The sequence below is a fragment of the Somniosus microcephalus genome, chromosome 14, assembly GCF_052327205.1.
Source record: "Somniosus microcephalus isolate GS21.2 chromosome 14, FLI_Smic_1.0, whole genome shotgun sequence".
In the NCBI taxonomy this organism is placed as follows: Eukaryota; Metazoa; Chordata; class Chondrichthyes; order Squaliformes; family Somniosidae; genus Somniosus; species Somniosus microcephalus.
The window spans coordinates 24,779,050-24,796,698 of NC_141000.1; positions in this window are offsets into that span (position 1 = coordinate 24,779,050).

The window sequence follows — 17,649 nt, forward strand, 5'->3', positions numbered from 1 at the left end:
CAGTATAATGAGTTTGTGATGTAGTATGTCACAGTGTATTGGGGTTGTGATAAAGGATGTCAGTGTATTCGGCTTGTGATATAGGATGTCACAGTGTATTGGGTTTGTGATATAGAATGTCACCGCGTATTGGGTTGTGATATATGATGTCACAGTGTATTGCGTTGTGATATAGGATGTCACAGTGTATTGAGTTTGTGATATAGGATGTCACCGTGTATTGAGTTTCTGATATAGGGTGTCACAGTGTGTTGGTTTTGTGATATAGGATGTCACCGTGTATAGAGTTTGTGATATAGGAAGTCATCGCATATTGGATTGTGATATAGGATGTCAGTGTATTGGGTTTATGATATAGGATGTCACCGAATATTGTGTTTGTGATATAAGATGTCATAGTGTATTGAGTTTGTGATATAGGATGTCACAGCCTATTGAGTTTGTGATATAGGATGTCACAATATTTTGGGTTTGTGATATAGGATGTCACAGTGTATTTAGTTTGTGATATAGGATGTCACCGTGTATTGGGTTGTGATATAGGATGTCCACGCGTATTGGGTTTGCGATATAGGATGTCACCGTTTATTGGTTTTGTGATATAGGTTGTCAGTGTATTGGGTTTGTGATATCGGATGTCACAGTGTATTGGGTTTGTGATATCGGATGTCACAGTGTATTGGATGTGAGATATAAAATGCCACAGTGTATTGGTTTGTGATATAGGATGTCACAGTGTATTGGGTTTGTGATATCGGATGTCACAGTGTATTGGATGTGAGATATAAAATGCCACAGTGTATTGGTTTGTGATATAGGATGTCACAGTGTATTGGTTTGTGATATAGGATGTCACAGTGTATTGGATTGCGATATAGTATGTCAGTGTATTGGATTGCGATAAAGGATTTCACAGCATATTGGGTTGTGATATAGGATGTCACAGTGCATTCAGTTTGTGATATAGAATGGTGCAGTCTATTGTGTTTGTGATAAAGGATAACACAGTGTATTGGGTTTGTGATATAGGATATCACAGTGTATTGGGTTTGTGATATAGAATGCTGCAGCATATTGGTTTGTGATATAGGATGCCACTGTGTATTGGATTTGTGATATAGGATGTCACCACTTGTTGGGTTTGCAATATAGTATGTCACGGTGTATTGAGTGTGTGATATAGGATGTTGCCATGTATTGAGTTTGTGATATAGTATGTCACAGTGTTTTGAGTGTGTGATATAGGATGTCGCCGCATATTGGGTTGTGATATAAGATGTCACAGTGTGTTTTTTGTGATATAGGATGTCACAGTGTATTGAGTTTGTGATATAGGATGTTGCAGCGTATTGGGTTTTTGATATAGGATGTCACCGTTTATTGGGTTTGTGATATAGGATGTCCGTGTATTGAGTTTGTGATATAGGATGTCACAGTGTATTGAGTTTGTGATATAGGATATCCGTGTATTGAGTTTGTGATATACGATGTTGCAGTATAATGAGTTTGTGATGTAGTATGTCACAGTGTATTGGGGTTGTGATAAAGGATGTCAGTGTATTCAGCTTGTGATATAGGATGTCACAGTGTATTGGGTTTGTGATATAGAATGTCACTGCGTATTGGGTTGTGATATATGATGTCACAGTGTATTGCGTTGTGATATAGGATGTCACAGCGTATTGAGTTTGTGATATAGGATATCACCGTGTATTGAGTTTCTGATATAGGGTGTCACAGTGTGTTGGTTTTGTGATATAGGATGTCACCGTGTATAGAGTTTGTGATATAAGATGTCATAGTGTATTGAGTTTGTGATATAGGATGTCACAGCCTATTGAGTTTGTGATATAGGATGTCACAGTATTTTGGGTTTGTGATATAGGATGTCACAGTCTATTTTGTTTGTGATATAGGATGTCACAATGTATTGAGTTTGATAGTATGTCAGTGTATTTGTTTGTGATATAGGATGTCACAATGTATTGGGTTTGTGGTAGAGGATGTCACAGCATATTGGGCTGTGATATAAAGGGGGGAAAATTCATTTGGTTGCGCCTCCCGTTAGCGCCTTAAGAGGGCGCTAATAAAGCAACTAGCGCCCAGGCGCGGCGATTTTTGCGCCGCACGCGAAATTAACCAGACATTTTGCAGCGCCGTTAAACAATACCGGCCGATCTCCTGCACACACAGATCTTGACGCCATTCGAGAGTGCAACGCCCTTGTGACTCCCCAGGACGGAAATTGAGTGGCGCCCCCCTCCTTTCTGCCTGGCGCAACCAAGGACAGGTAGACTGGAATGCTTCCCAGTCGCTGTGGGGCTGGGGGGGGGGCGCTATTTAAAGGGAGCCTCTTCCTGGCTTTTGTGTGGTAGCCATTTTTGCACCACTCGTTCAGAGAGAGAGAGAGATTTTGAGAGAGACAGAGAGAAAGAGAGACTTCTGCATTGAGTCAACTCTGTCTGAGGTAGTTTTGGATTCTGACCATAACTTTGCAGGTAGTTTGGTTTTTGACCTTTGTCACTGATTGCCTAGATACTATGGGGGCTGCAATGGATGGGGGCATCGTCCTTCTCCATCACATTTGGCGGGCACAGAGATGCAGAGAGAGAGTGGCAATCATGGCCAGATGGAGGAGGGCCAACAGGCCTCTGTACAGGAGACCTTACCCTCCCAGGGTATTTCGCCAACAGTTCTCCTACATGAATTTGTCTGAGGAGCACTGTTTGCGAAGGCTGCGCTTCAGCAAGGAGGTGGTCACTGAGCTCTGCCACCTGCTTCAGCCAGATCTGCAGCCTCAACTGAGGAGCAGGACGTCTCTGTCTCTGTCGGTGGCAGTGAAGATAACAGTGGCTCTCAACTTTTATGCCACCGGTTAATTTCAATCAGCTACTGGGGACATCGCCAATATCTCCCAGTTCGCGGTGCATTGCTGCATCCGTCAGGTCACAAATGCCCTCTTTAAAAGGAGACGAGAGTACATCTCTTTCCCCATGACCCTGGACAAGCAGCAAGAACACGCAATGGGCTTTGCGATGATAGCAGGCTTCCCCATGGTGCAGGGCGCCATTGACTGCACGCATGTGGCTTTGCGTGTGCCGCATGAGAATGCCGAAGATTTCCGCAACCGAAAGGGCTTCCATTCCTTAAATGTTCAGTTGGTCTGTGACCACAGACAGCTGATACTCGCTGTCAATGCCCACTTTCCTGGAAGCAGCCATGATGCCTTCATCCTGCGCCAGACTTCTGTGGCAGACCTTTTCCAGGCAGCGCATCACCCAGGAGGTTGGCTTCTCGGGGACAAGGGATATCCTCTGTGCACCTGGCTGATGACACCGCTCCGTACGCCAACACCCCTGTTGAGCTACGATACAACGAGAGCCATCAAGTTACCAGGAACATAGTTGAGCACACAGTCGGCACGCTGAAGCAACGGTTCCGCTGTCTGGACCATTCTGGAGGAGCCCTTCAGTACTCGCCTAAGCGAGTCTCCCACTTCATTGTTGTGTGCTGCATAACCTTGCAATCCTCAGGACCCAGCCAATGCCACCAGGCATTGGAGGAGGCATTGGAGGAGGCAGCATTGGAGGAGGCAGCATTGGAGGAGGAGGCATTGGAGGAGGAGGCATTGGAGGAGGTGGCATTGGAGGAGGAGGAGGCATTGGAGGAGGAGGAGGAGGAGGCATTGGAGGAGGCATTGGAGGCGGCATTGGAGGAGGAGGAGGAGGTGGCATTGGAGGAGGAGGCATTGGAGGAGGAGGCATTGGAGGAGGAGGAGGAGGAGGCATTGGAGGAGGAGGAGGGGGAGGGGGAGGAGGAGGAGGAGGAGGAGGAAGAGTCCTGCAAACCCCTAAGCCGGTCACGGTAACAATGATTGCAAAGACCAAACATGTACATTTTGAATACAAAAACAGTTATTTTACAAACTCTGTCTCATTTCTGCATGACAAACTAATAGAATGAAACACAAAAAAAACAGTCATTAACATAACTAGCTCTCACAACCTGGAGACAATGTCCAAAGCAGTTACAAAAATTTTACCACGAACCTCGGCCTTCAATAAAACAATGAACAACATTTTGTCACACCTCCTACTTTTTGCCCTTCGAGGGTGATCTCCTTCCCTTGTGAAATTCCCCCCTTCCCACCCTGCAGCTCCTCCGTAATGGGACCCCAGTGGCTGCAGCAAGGCTGGGGGAAGGCTGTTGATTCTCACAACCGGAGACTGCAGATGCCCTTGAAGGACGGCCTCGACCAGCTCTGGGCCTGGAGGGCCTGGCTGTAGACTGCACCAACTCTGCATGGGCGGCAGCAGTCTGTCCTACAGGCGGTGGCAAGTGCAGTGGAGAAGTGACAGTGGTGGCAGCAGGAATGCTGTCATCTTGAGAGAGGACAGCAACTCCCTGCTCGACCGACGCACTGGCACTCCCACGGGGCAGCACTTCAGCATCCGGAGCAATCTGTTGGAGCACAGATTGCTGGCCTGCTGTTGCACGGTGAGAGCCCCGGGGAAATGTGTCCGAACCAGCGAGGATGGCACCAGTCAGTGCTTGCGTGGCCTCAATCTGAGTCTGCATGAGAGCAGTCTGAGATGGGCTCATAGCAGCCAGTAACTGCATTGCAGCACTTAGCATTTGCGTGGCAGCCGCCTGTGCTACAGCGAAGTGCTCCACACTCCTTGCCAGTGATTCAATGGATTCGGGCACCCTTTCCACTGCAGCCATGAGCTCAGTGTGCCTGTGCTCCGCCTGGCGCTCATTTCAGCGAGGACCCGCACCTCCTCTGCATCCAGTGCAGTAGGACTCAATGGCATATTCTCCCTCCGGGGAGAAGGCCCCCGAGCTTCCCTACCCCGATTGCGTTGCTGCAGACCGCTGGGTCCTGGAGCTTCACCCTCATTAGACCATTCCCCCTTGCTCCCCTCCAGGGAAGGCGTGTTCCCAGTGTGGGCATGGGCTTCCTCGGGAGAGGGTGGCGCTGATGCTCCGGCTTCCTCTTCGTCCTCGCCTTCAGCTTCACTCCCACTGGCAGCTTGAGGGCCCATCTCCTCAGCTGGTGAATCACCATCTGAAAGCAGGGAAGTACAAGAGTGGCTTTAGCGTGAGGACAGGGTGGCAGCAAGGGAGGAATGAGTGCAGCGATTTAGTAAGTTGGATTGAAAGTGTCAAAGGCTGGTGTTGTGAGGAACAAGTGGAAGGAGAGAGGACAAAAAGGTGATGACCTTACCATTGCTGTCCAGAACGGGGTCGGCAGCTCCAGTGGCGACGGGACCAATCACCCGGCTTGCCACAATCCTGTGGACGCGCTCCTCAAGATAGCTGAGGGGTTGCAGCTGAGGCCGCCCTCCACCCGTCCGTTGCTGCTGTCTCCTATTATGAGATAGCTTGTCCTGCAAGAAAAAGGACGGCGTCTGAGTAAATATACAGCCATGGTCTTGCCTGAAATGCCTCCCACAGTTGAATAGCCCTTACCGTATGCAGCCATGGTCTTGCCTGATGTGCCTCCCATAGTTGAATAGCCCTTACTGTATGCAAAGTGTGGAATGTGCATGTGTGTTTGATGAAAGGGCCATAGGTGTTGGATGAGTGTTGGGCGTTGGGGCTTTTAAGACCCTCTGGCCATAAAGTGAGGTTGAGATGGAGGGATGGAGAGGTTTTGAAAAAAGGCAGTCACCCTGACGACCCGAGTGAGGTCGTTGAACTTTTTCCTACATTGGATATGGGTCCTGGGCACCATGCTGCTTGAGGAGACTCTCTGAGCCACCTCCCTCCACACTCTTCTGTACTCGCGTGGCAAAGGCCCCCTGCCACTCTCTGGGTACAGTATAGATCTTCTGCGCTCCACCGCGCCAACCACAGCCTCCAAGGCCCGCTTGCTGAAGCGCTGTGCTCGCTCCCTGGCGCTCTCCATAGTCCTTGGCTGCAAGATTTAGCCACAGGTCTGTCCAGGCCGAGGTTCAAGGCTCCAATGAGCAGGGTGTGGCTGGAGAGCAAGATCGACCCTCCCCTTTAAGAACTGACCAGCGCCAGTGTGTCTGTGTTCAATCGCTAACTGACAGCACCGGCGCTGCACCCGCCCTCTGAGGTAGTGCCTCGCTCCTCGGCCTTAGCGCCTTAAGAGAGGTGTGTAGCACCTGATTTAGCACTCCAATCACCTCCAGGGGCGATAAAAGCCAAGTTTGCAGTCGAAGGCGTTAATTAGAGCCAGGTGCTAAATTTTGCGCACGGCCGATAGCGGCGCCCCAAACAGGGCTATACCGAATTTCTCCCCCAAGATGTCACCATGTGTTTTTTGAGATATAGGATGTCTTAGTGTATTGGGTCGTGATATAGGATGTCACCGCATATTGGGTTTGCGATATAGGATATTAGTGTATTGAGTTTGTGATATAGAAAGCCGCTGCGTATTGGTTTGTGATATAGGATGTCACTGTGTATTGGATTTGTGATAAAAGGATGTCAGTGTTTTCAGTTTGTGATATAGAATGCCACAATCTATTGGGTTTGTGATATAGGATGCCACCGTGTATTGGATTGTGATATAGGATGTCACCGCGTATAAGTTCTGGCCCATGGCCCAGAAATTCAGGTCTCCACGGGTGAGTACGCACGGGGTACTCACCCGTAGGCCCAATGGAAGTGCCGGTTTCTTGCATGCACTGCGCATGCGCGGGAAACCGGCACTTCTGTTCCCCTGAAAGAAGGGGTTCAGTGTTCGAACGCGTGCGCAGGAGAGACTGTGCGTGCGCATCGAACTTACGTTTTTTTTTTACAGGTTTCCCCGGGAGGGTAAGTCTGCAGAAGTTACACATTTAAAAAGCAGTCGCAAGGCTTGCTTTTTACAAGGTAAGTGGTGAATTATTTAAAATTAAAACATTTTTTCCACAGGTTTATTATTTTTAAATACTTTAAAGAAAGGTAAGTTTATTTTTAGCCCTGTTAGAAAATAAATATTTTTTTCAAAAATTTAAGTTATTGTTTGAAATAGTTATTTCATGTAATTTATAGTTTATTTAAAAAATGATTTTTTAAAAAATTTATTTGAAGATTTAGTGATGTTTTGGGGCCCGTAGTATTTCTAAGTTTTGACAGCTCTTCCTGTCAAACTTATGAATGGGCATTTCCCTGCTCCGATTGGCTCCCCATGGCCCACGTGATCCCAGGGGACGCATCGAACTAACTGCGCCCCTGGGATACGCAAGCACTGCACGTCTGCAGTTGGAGCAGGCCCAAGATCAGAATTCCATGGGGGCCCACAGCACAACGGCCGGCGCGCAAGGTAAGTGCAGGTCGGGGGCTTGCACCCGCGGGAAGCCCCCGACCCGAATTTATGGGCCAATGTGTTTGTGATATAGAATGTCACTGCATATTGGGTTTACGATATAGGATGTCAGTGTATTGTGTTTGTGATATAGGATGTCACCGTGTATTGTGTTTGTGATATAGGATGTCACGGCATATTTGGTTGTGATATAGGACGTCAGTGTATTGAGTTTGTTATATAGGATGTCACATTTTATTGGGTTGTGATATAGGATGTCACCACGTATTTGGTTGTGATATAGGATGTCACTGTGTATTGAGTTTGTGATATAGTATGTCAGTGTTTTGAGTGTGATATAGGATGTCACAGTGTATTGTTTGTGATATAGGATATCACCGTGTATTTGTTTGTGATATAGGATGTCACCGTACATTGGGTTTTCGATATAGGATGTCACAGCATATTGGATTGTGATATAGTATGTCACCGTGTATTGAGTTTGTGATATCAGATGTCACAGTGCGTTGTGTTTGTGATATAGGATGTCACCGCTTATTGGGTTGTGATATAGGATGCCACAGTATATTGAGTTAGTGATATAGGATGTCACGTTGTATTGACTTTGTGAGATAGGATATCACCGCGTATTGGGTTTGTGATAAAGGATATCAGTGTATTGGGTTGTGATATAGGATGTTAGTGTATTGGGTTGTGATATAGGGTGTCACCACATATTAGGTTCGCGATATAGGATGTCACGGCATATTCGGTTGTGATATAGGGTGACAGAAATCATGCCATTCATGTACTGGGTGGCCTGCTGGTGGCACTGTCTAGGGAGAGTATAAATACTTGGGCACGGGCCCAGCTTGCTCAGGGATATTTTGTAAACAGGAACTAGTGAAGGATAACTAGACTTCCATGTTGTGAAACAGTCGATTTAAATCTTGTTTAATACTCTGACCAAGTGCCGAGTAGTTTTCTTACGTCAATTTAATCGACTGTTTGCTGCTCCACGCTCTGAGTGGTTTTGGGAACAGACAGCTATGACTCAAACTGTAGAAGGGAACCAGAGGTAGTAATCAATCCATCATGGAGAAACTACTCCGACCCGCCCATCTTGACCTGGACCCGAATTCACCTACAACGGCTAAGGTATGGAAACACTGGTATTGTACCTTCAGCAACTTCCTCAGGGTGTGTGGTGAGAATGTTCCTGATAAGTTGGAGAAACTTGCCAATTATGTATCCCCTCATGTGTTTGACTATATCGAAGACTGTGTAGACTATGACTCCGCTATCCAAATACTACAGCAACTATATGTTAAGGCCCCAAACAAAATATTTGCTCGGCATCTACTGGCCACAACTCGACAACAACCCATGGTATCACTTGACGAATTCCTTCAAAAGCTCCACAGGCTCAGCAAGGATTGTAATCTCAAAGCTTTCTCATCTTAGCAGTACCAGGAGGAGTTAATTCGTGATTCCTTTATTAACGGAATTGCGTATCCTTTCATACGCCAGCGTCTGTTGGAGAATAAAACCCTCAAGTTACAAGCTGCCTATGACCAGGCATGTTCTCTGGACTTAGCAAAAAAAATGTAGCTGCCTATGACCAGGCATGTTCTCTGGACTTAGCAAAAAAGTGCATGGACTACTATCACTTTTGGTGACTCCTCCAATGGGCCTCGGGCGGAAGCCCTCACTACTCTATCCTAGCCGATGATGACCCTACTCTGGAAACCCTCACTGATGACGACCCTGCCCTAGCGGCATCTTGGCAATCTGGAAGGAAGTGTTTCTTCTGTGGAGGTGCATTCCACTATAGGAAATTTTGTCCTGCTCGTAATGCAACCTGCAGTCATTGCAGTAAGAAAGGTCACTTTTCTAAGGTATGTCAGTCAAGAGCCTCTGTTAGTAAGAAAGGTCACTTTTCAAAGGTATACTAGTCAAGAGCCCCTGTTAGTTTTGCAGCTGCTATCTATAAAACTGCTCCTCCCCCAAGAGCCACTACTAAGGTTACAGCTGCCATCTATAAAACTGCTCCTGCCCCAAGAGCCACTAGAAAGGTTACAGCTGTCAAAGGTAAAATTCTCCTCCTCCCATCACAGCTGTTTTTCCCCAAAGCCTGTCCCATGCGGTCACGAAGGTTTTGGTAAATGGACACATTTTGAGTGCACTAATCGACATGCAGCTCTGACAGCTTCATCAGTGAGCAGGCTGTCAGTAAGTTAAAACTGCGTATTTACCCCTCGGACAGGGAAATTGCAATGGCTCTACCGACACTGACCACCAACTCTTCCGGCTTTTGTCTTGTCGACCTTATTCTCAATGGCCGCACTTATTCCTCCACCCAGCTCGGGGTGCTCAAAAACCTATGCAGTGATGTGCTCCTGGGACAGGATTTCCAGAAACAACACAAAAGACTCACTTTTAAGTTTGGAGGGTCAAAACCGGAGCTTACTATTTCCAAAGTACTGTTTTATGCACTTTCGGCGGCTTCGCTTGACGAGCCCTCCTTGTTTGCCAATCTTTCCCCCTGATGTAAGCCCATAGTCACTAAATCATGACGTTTCAGCCAAGATGATCGATCCTTTATCGAGGCAGAGATCCCTCGCCTTCTAGCTGACGGTATCATTGAGCCATGTTCATCTTCCTGGCAGGCTCACGTCGTCGTTGTTAAAAATCCTCTGAAGCAACACAAGAAATGTCTTTGCATCGATTACTCGCAAACTATTAACCAGTATACCGACCTGGATGCCTACCCACTACCATGCATCGATGACATGGTCAATAACCTTGCCAATTACAAGGTATCTTCAACTTTTGACTTAAAGAGCGCATACCATCAAGTACCGTTAAAGAACTCTGACAAAAAGTATACGGCTTTTGAGGCCAATGGTCGACTTTACCAGTTTCGTCGCCTTCCATTTGGGGTCACCAATGGGGTGGCCGTCTGCCAATGGGCAATGGATAGCCTCGTCAAACAGGAGAACTTAACGGACACTTTTCCATATCTGGATAATATCACCATTGCTGGTCATGACCAGAAGGAGCACGATGCCAACCTCCAGAAATTTCTTGACGTTCTCCGTCGTCGGAACTTAACCTTAAATGAGTCCAAATCTGTGAAATCAGTACCATCAGTCAACATCCTTGGCTACTGGGTGGGCAATGGTGTCATCAAACCAGATCTGGAGCGACTTCGTCCGCTTCAGGAGCTCCCTCCTTCTACGAATCTCGGCTCTCTTCGTCGGGCCCTCGACATGTTCGCCTATTATGCGAAGTGGATACCCCACTTTTCCGACAAGATCCAGCCCCTGCTTCATGCGAAGTCATTTCCGTTGAAGGCAACAGCTATTTCAGCTTTCGACCTCCTCAAGCAACAACTGGAAAAAGCCACGCTTCGTTCCATCGATGAAAATCTCCTTTTCGTGGTCGAGTGCGATGCATCGGATGTGGCGATCTCGGCTACCTTGAATCAAGGTGGTCGACCCGTTGCATTTCTGTCCAGAATTTTGCAGGGTAGCGAGCTCCATTATCCTCCTGTTGAGAAGGAGACTACAGCTATCATTGAAGCAGTACGTAAATGGAGTCATTTTCTCGCTCGTCACCATTTCACGCTTATAACCGATCAGCCTTTATGCTGGATAACCGGAAACACACTAAGATCAAGAATAACAAAATGGAATTGGCCACCTTTGGCTACACCATACATTATCGACCTGGCAAAGAGAATGTGGCCCCGGATACCCTCATGCGTGCATTCTGCTCTTCTATGTCAACTTCGACTCTTGCGGATCCTCATACTGACTTATGCCATCCTGGTGTTACCCGTATGTTACACTTTGTGTGATCTAAAAATCTCCCATTTTCTACAGAAGACGTGATAAAATATTGCTCCACTTGTAGAATTTGCGCGGAATTAAAACCGCAATTCTTCCATCTGTTGGATGGCTCGCTCATACACGCTACACAGCCTATGCAGTGACTCAGCATTGACTTTAAAGGGCCACTGCCTTCCTAAGCGAAACACCTACATGCTTACTATGGTGGACGAATATTCACGCTTTCCCTTTGCTTTCCCCTGTCCCAATATGCTTACTTCTACAGTGATCAAATGCCTCGATCAGGTCTTTTCCCTTTGCGGTACGGCCAATTTCATCCACTCTGATCGGGATCCCTCCTTCATGTCAAGCGAACTCAAAAGTTATCTTTCCCACCGGGGAATCGCCACAAGTAGAACGACACCGTATCATCCTATTGGAAGCGGACAGGTTGAGAGATACAACGCTATCATTTGGAACGCTGTTTGTCTTGCACTGAGGTCACACAACCTATCAGACCAGCAGTGGGAAACTATGCTCCCTGACGCGTTGCATTCCATCAGGTCTCTTCTTTCTACATCCACCAACGCTACTCCTCACGAACGATTCTTTGGGTTCCAGCGTCGCTCCACTCATGGGACGTCCCTACCATCATGGTTGGCAGCTCCTGGCCCCGTGCTGCTCCGAAGATTCGTCTGATCCTCTAAGAGTGATCCCCTCGTCGACGAAGTGGAACTGACGGATGTCAATCCCACGTACGCATACATGCTGTACCCTGATGGCCGGGAATCCGCACTGTCACTCCGGGATCTGGCTCCCTGCCCAACCGGTCACATGGACCCAATCAATGGTGGGACCCATATCAATGACGCCCTATCCAGGACGTCAAGGGATCTGCCAGCTATTCCGCCGGATCAACCCGGGGAACAGCGCACTCCCCGCGGGATGGCCACCCGAAGCCAGGACGCCGGTCAGTCACCAACTACTGGGCAGGGTGAAGCCAGCTCTGCGCCTGTGGGGGCCCGCACCCGGAGCCACGAACTCCCCAGTCCCCCTCAGGTCGATCAAGGCGACACGGACTCTGCCAGCCAGCTGAAACGAACTAAGCGACCCAGGGACCAAAACACTGTCCGAGGCTACGTGCCTTCCGGCCACCAACAGATATCCAAACGCACCCGGAGCCACGATCTCCCCAGTCCCCCTCGGGTTGACCAAAGCGATACGGGCTCTGCCAGCCCGCTGGTATGAACTAAGCGACCCAGGGACCAAAACATGGCCCGAGGAGACGTGCCTTCCGGCCACCGACGGAGATCCAAACGGCTGCGTCAATTCTTAGTCCGACTACTTTGGTAGAAAGAAGCCGCCGGATCTTTCAGGCGGGAAGAATGACATAAATCATGCCATTCTTGTAGAAAAGACATATGAAATATACAGGGTGGCCTGCTGATGGAGCTGTCCAGGGAGAGTATAAATACTCGGGCACGGGCCCAGCTTGCTCAGGGACATTTTGTAAACAGGAACTATTGAAGGATAACTAGACTTCCATGTTGTGGAACAGTCGATTAAAGCCTTGTTTAATACTCTGACCAAGTGCCTAGTAGTTTTCATACGTCATAGGGTTTGCGATATAGGATGTCACCGCATATTGGATTTACGATATAGGATGTCAGTGTCTTATGTTTGTGATACAGGATGTCACCATTTATTAAGTTTGTGATAAAGTATGTCACAGTGTATTGGGTTTGTGATATAGGATGTCAGTGTATTGGGTTGTGATATAGGATGTCAGTGTACTGAGTTTGTGTTATAGGATGTCACAGCATATTGGTATGTTATATAGGATGTCACAGTGTATTTGTTTGTGATATAGGATGTCACAGTGTATTGTGTTTATGATATAGGATGTCGCAGTGTCTTGAGCTTGTGATATAGGATGTCAGTGTATTGGGTTGTGATATAGAATGTCACCGCATATTGGGTTTGCGATATAGGATACCACGGCATATTGGGATGTGATATAGGATGTCACCGTGTATTGTGCTTGTGATATAGGATGCCAGTGTATTGAGTTTGTGATATAGTATGTCGTCGTGTATTGAGTGTGTGATATAGGATGTCACTGTGTATTGTGTTTGTGATATAGGATGTCAGTGTATCGTGCTTGTGATATAGGATGCCAGTGTATTTGTTTGTGATATAGGGTGTCAGTGTATTGAGTTTGTGATATAGGATGTCACCGTGTATTGAGTTTGTGATATAGTATGTCACTGCGTATTGAGTGTGCGATATAGGATGTCATCGTGTATTGGGTTGTGATATAGGATGTCACTGCATATTGGGTTTGCGATATAGGATGTCACTGTGTATTGAGTTTGTGATATAGTATTTCACAGTGTATTGATTTTTTGATATATGATGTCAGTGTATTGAATTTGTGATATAGGATGTCACAATGTATATGTTTGTGATATAGGATGTCACCATTTATTGTTTTGTGATGTAGTTTGTCACAGTTTATTGAGTTTATGATATAGGACTACACAATACATTAGGGCTGTGATGCAGAACCTCAGAAGATATGGATTTTTCTGGATGGTAGAGATCATCACGGGGGTAGATTTTTATCTTCACTGCATGGGCTGTAACCTGGGGAAGCTGATCACGCACCCTTTATAGAAACTGGCTGATTTTCATTCCACTGATTTCAATGGAACATAAGATTACAGTCCAGGCCGTGGAGACCAAACAATATGAACATTTATTAAAGGCCCTTTACATCTTGTAACACTTAATTCCCTTGGCAGAAATGTATTACGGAAATGAAAGGCAGTTTGCTGTTTATCTCCATGTGCAGCATCTGCTCAAACTGACTCAGTAGTTTCCCTTATGTCATATCAAGTTAATAGTAAATTATAGTGGTAATATTACCTTTGCCTGAAGCTATTGTTATTAGATGATATCATTGAGCATAAATACAGACATATGTCTGTTCATTCCTGTAAATATGTCTTGAATGAAATAGTTGATTAAGTACTACAACCACTCATATGGGGTAATCGGCAATATTTTGTGGAATCAATAACTGTTGTACAAGTCCCGTTCACCCACCACCCCTGTGCTCGCTGACCTACATTGGCTCACGGTCCCCAAATGCCTCAATTTTAAAATTCTGATCCTCGTTCAAATCCCTCCATGGCCTCGCCCTTCCCTATCTCTGTAACATAAAAACTGACTGTAAAAGCTTCTACAGATATGTGAAGAGAAAAAGATTGGTGAAGTCAAGCGTAGGTCCCTTGCAGTCAGAATCAGGGGAATTTATAATGGGGAACAAAGAAATGGCAGACCAATTAAATACACACTTTGGTCTGTCTTCACAAAGGGAGGACACAAATAACCTCCCAGAGATGGCGGGGAACATAGGGTCTAATGAGGGAGGAACTGAATGAAATCAGTATTTGTAGGGAAATGGTGTTAGGGAAATTGACGGGATTGAAGGCCGATAAATCCCCAGGGCCTGATAATCTACATCCTAGGGTACTTAAGGAAGTGGCCCTAGAAATAGTAAATGCACTGCTGATCATCTTCCAACATTCAATAGACTCTGGGACAGTTCCCATGGATTGGAGGGTAGCTAATATAACCCCACTATTAAAAAAAGGTGGTAGAGAAAACAGGGAATTATAGACTGGTAAGCCTGACATCGGTAGTGAGAAAAATGCTAGAGTCCATTATAAAAGATGTAATAGCAGAGCACTTGGAAAACAGTGACCGGATCGGACAAAGTCAACATGGATTTACAAAAGGTAAATCGTGCTTGACTAATCTACTGGAATTTTTGAGGATGTAACTGGTAGAATAGATAAGGGAGAACCAGTGGATATGGTGTATTTGGACTTTCAGAAGGCTTTCGATAAGGTCCCGCATAAGAGATTAGCGTGTAAAGTTAAAGCACATGGGATTGGGGGTAAGGTACTGACTTGGATAGAGAACTGGTTGGCAGACAGGAGGCAAAGATTTGGAATAAACGGGTCTTTTTCCAAGTGGCAGGCAGTGACTAGTAGGGTACCGCAGGGCTTGGTGCTAGGACCCCAGCTATTCACAATATATATTAATGATCTAGACGAGGGAACTAGATGTAATATCTCCAAGTTTGCAGACGACACAAAGCTGGGTGGGCGTGTGTGCTGTGAGGAGGATGCCGAGAAACTCCAGTATGATTTGGACAGGTTGGGTGATTGGGCAGATGCATGGCAGATGCAGTATAATGTGGATAAATGCAAGGTTATCCACTTTGGTGGCAAAAACAGGAAAGCAGATTATTATCTGAACGGCAATAGATTGGGAGAAGGGGAAGTGCAATGAAACCTGGGTGTCCTTGTGCACCAGTCGCTGATGGTAAGCATGCAGGTGCAGCAGGCAGTTAAGAAGACAAATGGTATGTTGGCCTTCATAGCGAGAGGATTCGAGTACAGGGGCAAGGTTGTCTTGCTGCAGTTGTACAGGGCCTTGGTGAGACCACACCTTGAGTATTGTGTGCAGTTTTGGTCGTCTTATCTGAGGAAGGATGTTCTTGCCATGGAGGGAGTGCAGCGAAGATTCACCAGACTGATACAAGAAACTTTGGTTTATCCGGAGGTTAACTGTCCGGAATGCTCGAGCCACCGGCAAAAATCAGGAGCCGTTTTGTTAGGGTTTTTTTTCTTTTCGTTGCTTTTTTTTCACCAGTCAGGCTCTGCAAGGTCTCGCTGAAGCTGTTGCTAAGCTACAGAGACGCTTGCAAGGTACGGCCAACTGTTTAGAAGCTGTTAGGGTTTGTTGCCAGATACGGAGCTCAAAATCTCCGTATGTTTCAACATTAGCACTGGTTTGTCCGGCAGTTTTGATGGGGCGGCAACAGCTCGGTCCCGTCGGTGCCGGGTATCACAAAGTTTCCTGTACCTGGGATGGCAGGAATGACTTATGAGGAGAGATTGGGTCGATTGGGCTTATATTTGCTGGAGTTTAGAAGAATGAGAGGGCATCTCATTGAAACTTATAAAATTCTAACAGGGCTAGACAGACTAGATGCAGGAAGGATGTTCCTGATGGCGGGGAGTCCAGAACCAGGGGTCACAGTCTAAGGATAAGGGGTAAGCCATTTAGGACAGAGATGAGGAGGAATTTCTTCACCCAGAGAGTGGTGAACCTGTGGAATTCTCTACCACACAAGGCAGTTGAGGCCAATTCATTAAATATATTCAAGAAGGAGTTAGATATATTTCTTAAGGCTAAAGGGAGCAAGGGATATGGAGAGAAGGCAGGGACAGGGTACTGAATTTGGATGATCAGCCATGATCTCATTAAATGGCGGCGCATGCTTGAGGGGCCGAATGGCCTACTCCTGCTCCTATCTTTGTTTCTATGTAACCACCTGCAGCCTTACAATCCTCCAAGATCACTGCACTCCTCCAATTCTGGTCTCTTGCGCATCTCAGGCTTCCTTCACCCACTAATGGCGGTCATGCTTTAAGCTGCCTAAGAAAGAAAGGTAAAAAAGAAAGGAAGACTTGCATTTATATAGCGCTTTTCATGACCACCGTATGTCCCAATTTTTGAAGTGTAGTCAGTGTTGTAATGTAGGAAACATTAGCCTAGGCCCTAACCTTGGGAATTCTCTCCCTAAACCTCTCCGCCTCTCTAGCTCTCTCTCTCTCCTCTTTTAAGATGTCCTTGAAACCTACCTCTTTGACCAAGCTTCTTATGTTGCTCGGTGTCAAATTTTGTCTGATAACGCTCCTTTGGACATTTTCCTACGTTAAAGGCATTATATAAATGCAAGTTTTTGTTGTTGTGGGGCGCAGAGGGGAAGTCCTGCTCCTCCTCATCCCACACAGCAAGTTTAAAAAGAAGTAAAAAGATTTATCTGTTATGGGCCTTTTCCGGCTCTGGCTGTGACTCAGACTCCCATTCGCCTCACCTGGCAGGAAAGCCACAGTCACTATCCACGCAGGGCACCAGTTAAACTTGCAGTTGAGACCTAATGACATCAACAGGGCCTGATGACATCATTGGGACCTGATCTGCATATTGAAAGAAGGACCCCCGCCGGTTCCCTTGCTGCCTGCTCAGAAGAGCGGGCTAAAATGAAAGACGGCGGGAAGGGAGCGGGACGTGGGTGGGTAAGTCTCCTGGCTGATCTTAACTGCCTGCCTGGTTTCCACTGGACAGGCAGGGTTAAAATCATCCCATATTTGAGTGCCTTTTATAACTAATTCTTAAAGAGGGAATGCCTCATTTGTGGGTTAGGGATTATTGGTGATACAGCAACACAAGATAAAATATGAAAACAGTGCTACAGTCATTGAGCTCTGTCTCCTAGTACAAAGCTTCCCAGCGGGTAACACTGAGTAATTTCTAGAACTGACCATACCTGTGCACTGCTCTCAGGTTTCCTTAGGGGCCAGCAGTGGCTCACTGGGTAGCACTCGCACCTCTGAGTCAAAATGTCGTGGCTTCAAGTCCTGCTCCAGAGATTTAAGCACGTAATCTAGGCTGACGCTCAGTGCAGTACTGAGG